This window comes from Simochromis diagramma, unplaced genomic scaffold (assembly GCF_900408965.1).
Source record: "Simochromis diagramma unplaced genomic scaffold, fSimDia1.1 OVJJ01000361.1, whole genome shotgun sequence".
In the NCBI taxonomy this organism is placed as follows: Eukaryota; Metazoa; Chordata; class Actinopteri; order Cichliformes; family Cichlidae; genus Simochromis; species Simochromis diagramma.
In genome coordinates, this window is record NW_024386860.1 from 17,739,918 (window position 1) to 17,754,685 (window position 14,768).

At 41.6% G+C, this 14,768-nt stretch overlaps 1 long non-coding RNA gene across 1 annotated transcript; it reads left to right on the top strand.

The window, feature by feature from the left end:
• The first annotated feature begins 11,804 nt into the window (after positions 1–11,804).
• LOC120733170 lies at positions 11,805–14,093 on the top strand. Its single transcript, XR_005695745.1, has 3 exons — positions 11,805–12,193; positions 12,641–12,845; positions 13,992–14,093. It is a non-coding gene; the product is annotated as an uncharacterized LOC120733170 (long non-coding RNA).
• The last annotated feature ends 675 nt before the right edge of the window (positions 14,094–14,768 follow it).

The following is a 14,768-nucleotide window of genomic DNA, read 5'->3' on the forward strand; positions in this document are numbered from 1 at the left end:
CTGGTATATGCAGATATGGGTAATATAAATGGCTGAATAATTATAAACAGATTATGTGCAGAAAGACCAAACATACAGATTTTTGGTCTTGGAGTGCAGACAGGATGCAATTACTGCTGTTTTCTCCACCTGTGGACGCACCTGCCCCAAGTGCTACCCCACATACTGTACCTCCCTCCGTCCAACTGCATACTTCTTTCGGTTGAATACAGTGTCACGAAAAATTGAGCTGTGCCTAACCGGTCCAGGAGCTCGTCCACCCGGGGCACGTGGTACGCATCAACTTCGTTCACCTTGTGGTAGTTGACACAGAATCTTTCTTCACAACCAGAACTATGGGGCTACACCTCACCCTGTGCGATTCTTTTATTACGTCTTTTTGCGCTGATTCCGTCACACCAGGCTGCGTTTCAAAATGATGCTATCAAAATAGATATGTGCAATTTGGCACCTCTGGCCCCAACTTATCTTTCTTAAACCATCCTCACCAGAGAAGCAGGTTCAGCTTCTCTCCACGCTTTAAAGTTGTGCGACCATATCACTTCATAGTCCATAGAGCTGCTCACGGTAACTTTCTTTCACTGCACCCGCCTGCACGGAGAAAGATGCAAAAAGCTGTTGCTGACACTTTCGCGTGATGGCGCCTGTGTTTGGCTTTGCCACTGCAGGTTGCAGTTTGTCCTGCTCTCTTGTTCTGCTGTTTTTCTCTGCTCTGTTTTCACTTTGCATCAATGATGTATCAGCTTGTTATCCATCCAATCTTCAATGATGGGTCAAAATGTCTCATCCTCCTGTTTTGGCAATTTCCATCCAACGCCTTTGGCTGGATCTTTGTCAGGCGACCTCAGCGGTCCCCTCAGACCACGGAGAAGATGAGGAGGAAGAGCAGGTGTCCAAGTGAAGCTCAGGCTAGGGTGACCGCATTTCGATTTCCAAAAAAGGGGACAGGTGGTCGATTCATGATGAACTTCAATAATGCTGTTTGTAAATTAATACTTTAGCAGCAAAGGGCATGATGTCCAGCACTGATAACTGACAGTGTCAGTAAGTGTCAGTAGTGATTAAGGTGCCACAATAACAGTTCTTGTCCATTATGCACTTAGAAGTCTCACAGCTTTTGGAATGAAGCTGTTTCTGGTAGTTTTGTATTTAATGCTCCTCAGACTCCTGCCTGAGGGGAGCGGGACAAGGAGTGTGTGTGGTGGGTGAGTGGGGTCCTTCATGATACAGATGGCCCTCTTCCTGCATCTGTAGGTGTTATTATCCACGATTCTTTTGTCCCCATGACAGAACAGAGAAAACCCGACTCATAGTGGTTAAAACATTTTATTTTATTTCTTTTTATTCAATCATCTTCCAGAAGAGAGACCCCTGCACAGCCCAAACGCCAGTTGCAGGATCTCTAACATTAGAATCATAAACTGTACCTCATATAGGTTTGATTTTGGTACTTTACACGTCACACAGTTTCAAACATTGCTTATATGGCAAAGTTCCTCTTTTCTGTGTCTTATCTATTAATATGCCTGTGCACTAAAACTTCCTGTTTTTCAGTCTGGCTGAGCACTTAGTTTGTGAATCAAAAGTGGCCTTGCTCTACAAACCGTCATGACTAAAGTACATAAAACAATATAATAAGAAAATAAGGACACTAAGGATATTAATTTCATGACAGTGTATATGTCTGTGATGGTTGGGAGGCTGCCTCTGACGACTCTCTGTGCAGCCTTCATCATCCCCTCCTGAGAAGACAGAAACACACCCTTCATCGAGGCTTTTACAAGTCAACAGGTGCCAAAAAGTAACTTACAAACCTGTGGAATTAAATATTGGTACAGAAATGATGCCCCCTCTGTATAAGAAAAATTATCAGTAACAAAATATTTTCCCCTCCTCTTTCAGTTTTACTGAACAAACAAAGAAAAATCTGAAATATGCTTTCAACATCAGTATTCTCTTCTCCATATTTTTCTTTGGAGCACATCTTTCTGAGCAGTTTTGGTTGCTCAAAAAATAAGAATGAACGTCTTTGGAAGAAGTGTCTTTGAAATTATATTGCACAAACAGAGTCCCCTTCAGTGACTCGACAGAAAGCTGGTTCCTCTTCTTGGTCCTCTGGCTCTGCATTTCAACATTTGCACTGTGTGACGGAAGTACAAAGACAAACTGGGCAATCCTCAGTAATTCTGAGCAACATGTGATGCTTTTGGAGTTCTCCAAATATTTGGTCCACTGCTGGTTCACTGGTAGTCCACTGAGGTCATCACTGCTGCACTTCTCTGTGAATTTCTTCAAACTGGTGACCTGGTCAAAAACCTTGACATGATCAGTTTCTGCTGCTTTCTCTCCTGCGTATTTGATACAGACTTCAACACCACATCTGGTGGCTCACTCAGATCCATCCACCTAAATATAAAACACTCTTCCATGGGAGTCATCCACTTCTCAAGATACTTCAGTCATGCAGTGTACAGGCCTCGAACATCAGCACAGAACTGTGATGTGCCAGTAGTCCCTTAACTTTAAAGGACATGAAGTTGTTGCTCTTACGTTCATGAAGAATGGTGTGGATGCTGTTCAACATTTTTTTAACCTGAGGTTTTCTTTTTCCATTTCTCTAGCAGGGACCACATCCTTGGTAACGATGGGCAATGAGGGATGAGGAAGTGTGATTAGTGCTGCGGTTTGGGGAAGGCCTTGAAGGGGACTGGCAACGGCTCTCGGGCCGGGCGGATCCCCATGTACTAACGAGAAATAAAGGGAGGAAAGGAAGGGAGGAGAGGAGAGGAGAAGAGAGGAAAGAAAAAGGGGGGTGCAGGGGGGTGGGGCATGAAAATGAGAACAGCGGGTGTTGGAGAAGGGGATTTGATAGCCTGAGGCCAGACGGGGCGTGAACGAGGAGTGGTCCCGCTCCTGAAATTCAGGTGATATCTCCACTTCTTGAATGTTTGTGTGGAACACAGACATGAGTGAGTGCATGTGCCAGAGGTAGATCTCACTGAAGTCATCTTCAAAAAACCTCTCGATCACGATGGGTGGAAACATCTGTATCATCCTCTCAATGCCTCGGAGCAAAGCTGTGAGAAAGCATTGTTCTGTTTTCAATATCAACAATTTCACAGAACTTCAGGTTCTCAGTGCGCACTGTGTCAATGTGGAAGTACTGATAGCTTTTGAACATGATGATCTTAATGTCAACGTCTATTGTGTCTAGCCCATGATAAACACAGTTATTCAACAGGTGTGCTGGGCATGCCACACCAATCAGATCCTTGTTCTGACGTAACCTCTTTAAAGGCAAACACATTCTTTCCTCCTTCATCTAATTCCTCCAAAGTTTGTGTTGCAGTTGTCTCCAGTAAACGCGACGCATTTTTCAGACAATTGTTTGTGTCTCAGTGTGTCTCAGTGAGGTAATGTGCAATGGTTTCTGCCGTCTCATTTGACCTCAACTAATTTTGTTTGCACGTCACCATTCGTCCAGTCAAAGTAACAAATTATGATTGGAAATATTTTCTCTGCCGTCTGTAGAAATGCTACAGTACTGATTTCATTAGCTTCACGAATGACTTCCTCCAAATGTGGAGCTATCACACCATTGGCAGTAACTTCAGTCTTGGTGCTGCTGAACCTTTTAGCTGTGTTAGAGTCTGGAAATGCTTTTATTTATTTTTTAGCAGCACACTACTGCAATCCATGGATCTGTAACTATTGTGATGCTTCACAGTATGAAATGCCAATGGAGCCTCTGCTGCAGATACATGTGAGCAACAAGATCTCCGGCACTTTTGTTAGACACACAAACGTATGTGCCAGCTCTGCACACTGTGCGCTCCACCTCGATTTATTCCAACCAGGACAGTATGTGGGAAATTTGTTTTGCAGTTCACCAAAAAAAAAATTTAAACATCATCATCATGCTGCACACTGTCTGTCTGTGAGCGCAGAACCACGACTCACAAAGCAGCAGCTCGGGGATGACGTCACACATATGGGTCCTCTGTAGGCCTATAGCAGGGGTCGCAACCTTTCTGATGACGAGTGCATCTAAAATTTCCTCTGAAGTCAGTGTGCCATATGATTGCATTAGCAACAAATTTAATAACGCTCTATATTAACAGTTACTCACTATATAGAATTATATTTGTGCGCAGACGTTAGCAGCTATCAGCAAATAGTTATCAGCTATTTTGAAACAAAAAAAATAAAAAGACACTTTTTATCCATAACAGCAAATGAACTGTACAACAGAAAATACAAATGCTATTTATGGTCTCCTCACAACAATGATAAGAGAAATAAACTGAGCCAATATGGCATGTTTGTTAGTACACTCTGATCTCTGGTCTCCCACTCAGAGACACGGGTCTCCCAGTGTCCAGCATTCAGACCTGAGAGAAAATCTGCTCACACAGATACACACAGTCGGGGGGTGATACAAACTGATCTTGCTGTTTGTATGCATAGGAGTGAATATTTCCTGTTCTGACATCAGCTGGGGGGTGGGGCTGCTGTGTGAGGACTACCTGCCGCCTGTGAGCTCTTTGGCACGGGCGAGGTGCCCACAGCAGCACCCGCTGCTTGATGAGAGTAAGAGTGATACGTGCTTTCACGTTAAAAAGTTGTCATAAGTCTCCAATAACACCAGAAAAGGTCACCAGATTTGTCACTAGTCGCTTTTTAGAAGAAGAAAAGTCGCTAAATATAACGACAATGTCGCTAAGTTGGCAACACTGTGCGCAGGCTCACACAGCACTCGGCAGAGAGCCTCCACTCACCCTCCCCCCAGCTAAACATCCAATCACTGTTAGCATGCAAATGACCAGGTGTCAGGTTTCTCAATAGGCAGAGCAGAGGAAAATTAAGCAGCTAATCTCTGTCATCAAGATCATAGCGACTGTAACTGACAGCGAAATATTTTAATGTTTTTTATTGTATTTGTTAGAAAAATGTTTGTAATTTTCCTTTAAGTCTGGGACTTCGTTTTCAAACGGGCCAAAGTAATGCTCAGCTATTTTTTAGTTACACAAAGCATGTAAAACACAGGTGCACAGCGGGTTGTGCGGCATCTTGCCATCGCCTTCAAGCTGGACTCAAGTTTATAAAGAACCAATATCAAAGTATTGTGGTGTATTTCATTTCTTTCATTGTATTGGTCACATTGTTTTAGTTGTACTGAAACTGAAAGAACTATGGTGTTCCTTGATGTTATCTCTTTCTATCGACACTGATAACTGTTTGCCTTTCCTGGACTGCGCTGTGCACATTGAAGAGAACGGCAACCTCAACATTGAAGTTTACCGGGAGCCCACACACACGGACCAGTACCTCCTCTTTGACTCCCATCACCCTCTGGAACACAAACTTGGAGTAATCAGGACCCTACACCACCGGGCAGAACATGTTCCCTCTAAGCCTGAAGGGAAAAAGAAGGAACACACACATGTAAAGGAAGCACTTAAAACGTGGTTATCCTAATGGGGCTTTCATCAAGTCAGTGAAGATGCACAGAAAAGAAGATCAGACACCAGCGAGGGAAGAAGGACAGACAACAACATTGTCATCCCTGATGTAGCCGGTGTATCAGAGAAACTCAGAGTTTTTTCCAAGCATGACATCCCGGTGTACTTCAGACCCAGCAACACACTCAGAGACAAACTGGTTCACCCGAAAGACAAAATGCCAAAACACAAACTTAACAATGTGGTGTATGCTGTACAGTGCAGCGAGGAATGCCCAGACCTCTACATTGGAGAGACCAAACAGCCACTTCACAAGCGCATGGCACAACACAGAAGAGCCACCTCCACAGGACAAGACTCAGCAGTCCATCTGCATCTAAAGGTCAAAGGTCACTCTTTCGAGGATGCCAGTGTTCACATTTTGGACAGAGAGGACAGATGGTTTGAAAGAGGAGTGAAAGAAGCATCTATGTCCACTGTGAGCGACCATCTTTGAACAGAGGCGGGGTTTACGACACCAACTCTCTGCCATCTATAATCCAGTTTTGAGATCCTTCCCAGACGCCTTAACGCCCACTCACATCCTGGGCCATCTGACCTCAGGAAATCACATGATAGGGTGGGGCCAGGTTTCACAATGAGCTCACCTGAAACCCTGGCTGATTGGGGCCCACACCCAGTTTCACACCTCGGCTTATGTGGGATCTGGGACTCTCCACCATTTGACCCTAGAAGTGAAGAAGCTTCTTGGATGAGAGGTGAAACGTCTTCAAGCAACTTAAAGAAGTCCAGACGCTTTTCTTTGCAAGCTCCTTAGACTTTCTATGACAATGTTTGTATACTTATTAAAGGTATCATTTTTGGGCATGTCAAGTGTACACCACTTTGTTTTCAGCTGGGAGTTGTTCTGAAAGTGCCATAAATTCCTTGCTTGCTTACGTTATGCAAATGTACTGGTGTTGAGATTGGGGAAACTCTGCAGTCAGCTGAGACTGAAGAAGTCACTTGGATGAGTGACGAAACGTTTCTCCCACTGAAAACGTCCAGATAAGCAGGATCAACTTTTTGGGACTTACTTCTAAAGTTCATTACTTGCTTCTTTCACGTCGCTCCTCCAGGCCTTTAAACTTTTTTTCTTTAACTTACGTGGCCTCATCTAAAAAAAAAAAACCTGATGGGCCTGACTCACAAAGCTGAGGTTGTTAAAGGCTGCAAGTTCTCTCTCGTTTGGAGAGTTTCTATTTAAACACTCCCCCGCGCTCTCTCTCTTTCAGTCAGTTTGTGTCTCTCGTCCAGGATGAATGTGTTGCTCTCCGTCTCTCTCTGGCTTGCTCTGATCATGTTGTCCTGTTGTGGTGAGTGACCTATGACCTTTCACATATATGTTTTAATTAAGAGACTAAACCTGCTTTTGCACTCAAAGGTCTGATATTGATCGAGAGATCCATGAAGAAGTGTGTTGCAGTCTTTCAGTTACAGGTTGAAGAGTTATTGTGAGTTTTTCGTTTGGCTTAGAGACTAAAATTGCTAAACAACACTGTAATCCACGACATCTCTTTATAAACCGCTTGTGGACTCGCCCTTGAACTGAAAGCATAAGCGACTTGCTCCATGATGCTCACGGTTGTTGACGTCTTTCTCTAAAAATATGTCGTAGAAAACCAGGTCATTTCAAGGTGCTGATCTACTTTACTTGACATGTCGTTGGCATTAAGGATAAAATTTGTTAAAAAACAACAACAAACAAACAAACAAAAAATCTATTGACAGCATAATCTATCTGCATAAAAACTAAATTGTTGTCATGAAATAAAAAAACATTTCTGAACAAAAAGTCATATTTTAGCAGGCTGTACAAAAAAGCTGCAAAAAAAAAAAAAGCTGCACTGCAAAATGTGTGTATGAGTGTATTCATGGAAGTAAGTGTTCTTCTTTGTAGTCAAGCCTCAGAAACGTTGCATCTGTGGGTTTGGATTTAGAGTGCAGACATGAAGAAAAGAGGAAATGATGTAGCTAAGATGTAGCTATGTGGGTACAACATGCAAACACTGTGAAATCATCCAGCCTCGTCATACAGTGCATCCAGAAAGTATTCAGTGCTTCACAGGCCTGTCTGTGAATGTCCTTGAGGTGCTCAGAGTCCAGGCTTAAACGTGAGTTAGCATCTGAAATTGGCCTGCAGGAATACTCGCCATCCAACCTGTTAGAACTCGAGAGGTTCTGCAAAGAGGAATGCTGCCCCAAACTGCCATGTGTCAACTTTTGAGATGAAAAATGAATTTAATATTTTTGAAATAAGACTTCAACATAACAACACGCATGAATATATATTGCAGCAGGTAAAATAAGTGTTGAACTCTAAATGGTGCTACTGACATGAAATTCTCACCAGATGTTGGTAACAACCAATCCACACAAGCAAAGAAATAAAACCATTAGATGTACGTGAGTCATGTGTAATGATGAGAAATGAGACGGGGAAAAAGTATTGAACACATGAAACATGACACCAGCTGAAATCTATCTGTAATTAGAAACAGACCTATAAAGTAATTAATCAATCTGATCAATCACCAGTGACCACTGATCAGTTACCATTGATCATTGATCAACAGCTACTGATCAATGGTCATGAGTCCCATTCACAGAGAGTTGGGGAATGGCTGCAATCACAGCATTGTAAGATGGTGACAGATGGACGCTTAGGCCCCTCCTCCATTCAGAGGTGGTCTTTCCCTTTTCACGTAAATGGCCTCCTTGACTCCGCCCTCAAACCAGCGTTCCTCCCTGTCCAGGATGTTACATCCCCCTGGCGCTTAACAGCGTAAGCTATGTTACTCTGTTTGCAATTTTTCCGCAGTGTGTTTTGGGGTTTAAAAGCCACGGAGACGCGATGTTTAGAAAAAAGGCGTCTCAGCTGTTCCAATACTCCGGACACATAAGGCATCACTACAGGTTTTTGCTTAGGCAGCAGTTGTCCTCCTCTCCTGGATCGCCTGGAGCTTTCTTTAAGTGCCTTCCCACCTTTGACAAACGTCCACAGAATGATTTCCTTGTTTAACAAAACTCCTTCACAACATCTAACTGAGCGAAGAACACTTTCAGAGGCACATGACTGTCAAAATCTACACTCAGAAGGCAACTTCTGTGCTTGTTTGTGCTTTGGTATGAACCTTCCAGATCCCTCAGATCATCTGGATCCGGTCTTTTATCAGTTCCCAGAGTCAGAACCAGACACAGAGAAGCTGCATTCAGCTTTTATGCTCCTTATATCTGGAACAAACTCCCAGAAAGCCTCAGATCAGCTGAAACACTCAGTTTATTTACATCCAGGTGGAAGACTCACCTGTTCTCAGCTGCATTTGAATAAAGCACCAAATCCACACTTTTAAGCTTAAATTTCAAAACTTACATTTTAACTACTGATTTTATCTACTGTTCTGATTTTATCTGTTTTGATTTTATATACTGGTTTGTTTGTTTGTTTGTTTGTTTGCTTGTTTTAATCAATTTTTAATCATTGTTTTTGTTTCTAATATATCTGTAAAGCACTTTGAATCACCTTGTTGTTGAATTGTGCTATACAAATAAACTTGCCTTGCCTTTGGTTATAGCATCGTCCCATCAGGTCATTTTATTGTTTCTATTTGATTTTCATCACCAGGCAACAGTGAGAAGGCGGGCTCTCACAATACAAGAGGGTTTGATTACCCGGAGAATAGCACTGAGTATGACTACAGTAACTACGGTAACTTCAGAGCACCTGCACAACACAGACACTTTGTTTAGTAACACAAGTATTTCTGAGCTGTACTCACAGCAGCTTCTGTGCTTTCTTGTGTCTTTTTAGATAATGAGCTCGGCCTCATGAACGAGGTGAGTCATCTTTTTTTTCAGACGTATTGGTAAAGGACAAATTTGCAATATTTAACTTAAAGCTTCCTTTCCTTGTTTTGTCACATACTGTATGTCATGTAATAACGATCAAATTAAACACAGCCAAACTGTACGCGTGTTTAACATCAGAAAACCCAGATTTTTTTATGTTTGAGCTTAAATTTGTATTTTTTAAACTTCAAATGTTAATATTGGAAATAATTAGTAAAAAAAAAAAAATCCGACTTTATATTCAGGAGGTTTTAATTTCTGACAGTTTACTTCAACTTTGACTTCAACAATCCTAAAACTAAGCACAGCTAAGCAGAGGTCAGCCATCAGTGTTTAGTCGTGTTCCTCAGTGTTTTTAATGACATTACAATCCATGACTGTTGGCAGCATCACCCACAAAAGAAGCGTCATCAGAAAATTCCAGCATTTTTAACCTTTGAGTTTGGGCGTGCATGGCTGCCAGTGGCCAGTTTAAGTTTACTCAGTATAAAAACAATAAAGTTTATGGCGTGAAATTTGTGCCAGAAGAACATTTCTGCATGTGTTTGTGTCACATCAGTCAAATAACTATTTGACCTCTGTGTGACCTCTCTCAGGCTTCAGGGATTGGTCAGATGAAACTGCTGCCTCTGCTGGGATTGGCTGTCCTTCAAATCTGGAACTGACTGTGGGCGGAGCAACGACAAAGGTCAAAGTGATGATAAGACGGTCATCAGTGAAACACTGTGTGAAAATGCAACAAAAAACGACATCAGCTTGTTATCTGGGATGAAAACTGTAATAAACCGTGGAGAAAATAAAAGCTTTGACGTTTTGATTTGTGAAGTGATTGTTTGTGCGTTTTGGATCAGCTCTGACCTGAATTATGTTAGCGTGCCTAATAATTATCAGCACTTACTTCTCAACTTCTTTTAAAATATTTTGCATAAACCCAGGTGAATGAAAGCTTGATCGAGTGTCTTTCTGCTCTACATCCTTCAGATGTTAGACTTAGCAGTAAAATTAAAGCGTTATTTAAAAGGCCGTAAAACCACAGCCAGTCTTCTTTTCCTGCAGTGACAAACGAAGCAGAAATGAAAGTTGTTGGATGCGCCGTGCTGTGTCCGTGTTGGCCGTCAGAACTGAAAGGAACAAAAACACTGCGAGCTTAACTGTAGGAAAAAGGAAAGAGCAGCCTGACAGCTGTCAGTCTGTCCAGCCTCATGTTAGAAATCATCATTGCTCTTCACAGGTGATATTTTCTGAAAACTGAACTTCCTCCAGCCGTCAAATGTTGTTGTTGTTTTTTACTTTATGAAGCTAATTTGTAACCATGTTTTATTGTTGTACAAATCTGCTTCATGGACACTCGTTACTGAAATATTTGTTTTATTTGATGAAGAAAATACAATTTTCTATTAAAGTCGGCCATAAATCAAACGTTTCTAACCAAGAAAATATATTCACCTTTTAATTAATAAAATATAAGTACAGGATAAGGGTCAAAGAGCAACCAGAGGCCAGAACTCCACAAGCAAGAAGCTCTGTACAGAGTTATGAGCATCTAAGAGTAAGTGAGTAAAACACAGCAGAGCTCCTGCAGCAGGCTCAGCTCAGCACCACAGAGACTCTGGATCGTTCAAGCTCAGACATGTTCAAATAGTTTTGGTAAATTGTCTGCAGAAATTATGTCACTCAGCAGGTTTACCGGTTTTGTTTTGTTTTTTAGAAACTCTGCATGAGCAGAAGGAGAAGGTGGGTGCAGCCCCTCGGCTGGCTTCCAAGAAGACTTCTTTACCTAGAAGAAAGTGGACGTTTGATTCAGTTCAGTCTTATTCATGTTGCTCCAAATCACAGCAATAACAGCCGCCTCAAAGTGCTGTACATTATAAGGTAAAGACCCCACCCCCCCGTCACCATCTCTCTCTGCCTCGCTCTGATCACGGCGTCCTGCTGTGGTGAGTTACTTTATCCCAACATGTTCTCACTCCCTAAGCGTAATATTTGACGCTGGGTGAGAAATCGTCAACATTTTACGCTTTTGCGGAAGGTCACCTTTCGCGTTCCTCATGAACGCCACGGGACGTGACAAAACGTCGGTATAGTACGCCCCGGGAGTGAGAACGGGCTGGTTTGTCCACCCTGGTTTTAGTTGTTGTTGTTATGTGTGCGTGTGTGTGTTTAAGTCACAGTATTATTTTTCTGATGTAAATTAAAAATCACTGAACTGTTACAAACAAATTCAGCTCTTTTTATGTTTATTTCTTAATCATGAAAATATTTGGAAGAACAGTCCTGATGTTGTGTGTGACACTTACACGAAGTGCAGAGTCAGTGACAGCCTGTTTCACTGTTACAGACGCTGCTTCATTTACTCCAATAACATAAAAATAAACACATTAAACTTGCTCCATAGAGCAAAGTCACACCTGGAATCGTTACGGTTCTGGGTCAGTTTCAACCCAGTATTTTGAGTTCCTTATGTTGGAGTGTTTTGGGGTTGTCTGGTGTTTTGATTATTTGTGATGTATTATATTACTGTGATCCTGGTTTAGGGTTTTTGTTCGCAGGTTTTGTGTGAGTTTAGTTCTGTGTCCTGTCTGCGTCCTCGTGTAGTGATCTCTTGTTTCCTGTTTTATTGTGAAGGTCTGCATCTCATGTGAGTGTGTTCAGTTTTACAACTTGTCTCGTCTTGTTGATTACTCCCAGCTGTGTCCCCACCTGTGCGTGATCTCCCTGTGTTTCTCTGTGTGTATTTAAGTCGCGTCTTCTGTCGTTGTAGTTGCTGGTCTGTCTGTGTATCCACCACGTTTCATTCGTGTGTTCCCTGCTGTCATCGTCATCCTTCCTTCCTTTATGTCCAGGTTGGTGTTCTTGTTCATGCTCAGTAGTTTAGTTGTCCCAGTATAGTTTAGTTCTCCGTTTTGCCGTTTGCCTATCTATACTTCATGTTCAATAAATCACCTTCACAGCTGCCTGCGTTTGGATCCTCCTTTACCTTTTCCACGCGGCTCTTCTCACTCGCCGTGACAGGAATTCTGTTTAAATGTGGAAAACAGGCAGTGCAACATTTATAAAGAAAAAGATTTTGGACCCAAAAATATTTAAATGAGCATTTCTGAATATCAATAAAACATCTGCATATTTACCAAAAAACCCAAAAACAAAACAAAGAACCAACCAAACCAACTGCATGAATACAGGTGTGGATGTGTGTTGTAGGCAGTGTTCCAGTTGAACCTGTTCTCATTTTGGACAGATGTTGAGTTTGTGAGCTCCTCTCAACTTAACATCTGCAATATTCCCTGAAGAAGCTGTTTGGAGCATCACTGGATGTTCTGCCGTGCAGAGAAATAAAAGTGCAAACCTTTGAGCTGCAGGTGAAGCAGCTATTCGACTCTCATCATGGCAAAGCTTCTCTGAGTGGACTGTAGTTCCCGTTTACAGCCAAAAGGGGGCACTGCTGCACCTCACAGACCACAAAGTGATTCGTCTTAATGCATCTCAATCATCCAGGTAAGTAAATCTCCAAAAGTTGATTCTGTTCATCTGGACGTAGCGTTTTGTGGGAGAAATGTTTCGTCATCATCCAGGTGACGTCTTCAGTCTCAGCTGACTGCAGGTCTCAATCTTATAAACAGGACATTTGCATATTGACTGAAACCAGCCCACTGAGGGAACAATGGGCTGGGAGGTCAATGGTACTCATGGCCATTGGTCAGTGGTTGTTGATCAATGGTCATGAGAATTTGCATAATTATGATTAGGGAACTGACCTCCCAGCCCACTGTTCCTTCACTGGGCTGGTTTCCTCCTCCTTCTTTATCCATCCTGCTTCGTCTTTGTGTTGGTGCCACTGTCTCCAACCTTACATCCCAGCAGCTCTCACTCTAAACCTTCACGTTCTGATTTTTTTTCTCTTAGTAATTTTACACTGCCTCTGCTGTTTGATCATTAACCTCAGACAAAGACAAATACAAATATTTTATTACACAAGCAGAACTTAAACATCCAAATAATACAAAACTGCAGAGATGCTCAGATAAAAAAAAAAAAAAAAACCTGCTGCAAGAATCCATATAAACAAACAGGAAGTGCTGTGGGCAGGTAGTTGATGATCGATCATTAGTGAGGTCATCGATGACACTAATGACCATCAGGAAGTGTCCCGCTGTCTGGTCCTGTGTGCCCTCAGCGGCCTGGAATGAAAACAGAACATGTTCATTATGTTTGACCTTAAAGAGAAAAACCATTCAACCCGTGGAGTCACGTGTACAGTCCACAGGGCCAGGTGGCCCACAGGTTTCTTACATGCTACCACAATTTCCCACAATTTCATGTAACTTTAGAGGATTGTTGTAACTTCTGGCTCTTTTTATTACCATGCATCCACATATTCAAACCACTAAAGGCTATTTAAAAGGGCAGAGGGAGATGCTGAAAGGAAAGACTGCTCACAGCAGTTTTAAAGACAACAGGAAGTTTGTTTTGGTGTCAAAACCATCAAACTCCTAGATGAATACCGAACCAATAATAAACTAAACAAGAAAACATAATTAATATAAGAAAATAATATTGAGTAATACATTAAAAAGATGAAATATTGAGTCAGTTAAAAACCAGTTAATATTTTCTGCTTTTTATGTGACATTTTTATCTCAGTGTCTATCTGCTGTGTTCTGCCATCATCGTGATGAGTCTCTGTTCTCACCTGGTGGCCGGCGGTTCTTTCCTCCGGCAATCAGTTCCAAAGATGAAGGACGGCCAATCCTAGTGTGAGGACCAGAATCGGCTGACCAGTCCTCGAGACCTGAGAGAGGTCACACAGAGGTCACACAGAGGTCACACATATTTATATTTGAAGTTTGTGACACAGACACATTTTTAAAATATTTATTCTTTTGTTATTTGTTGTATTTTCATTCTTTTTTTCATTCTCTGTATTGTGAAGCACTTTTGTGAAATTTGTGAAAAGCGCTATATAAATAAATTTTACTTACTTACTTTTTTTTTTTTTTAAACTTTTATTTAACCAGGAAGATCCCATTGAGATTAAAAACCTCTTTTGTTTCTGTGTCTCACAGTTATAGAAATCACTCAATTAAACACAGGCAGCAACAACACACATGCAAAAATAAATGGAAAATAAAATAATAAAATAAAAATCAAACAAAAATTTAAAAATTCAGTTAAAATGACAGTCAATCTAACTGAAACAGTTGCATGTTATTGACTTGGCCTCAAGGATTCTTAGTTTAGATTTAAAAGCACTTTATGAAATGAATTCAGCCTTTTCTGCAACGACTGTCTCGACTGTAAAGTGCGTGTATTTAAAATATTAACTGTAAAAAACAATCTTTTAAAACTTTAAACTTGTCCTCCGACCAACAGCCAGCTGAGCAACGTTTGTCTGCAGTTTATACAGAGAAATAAAAACAG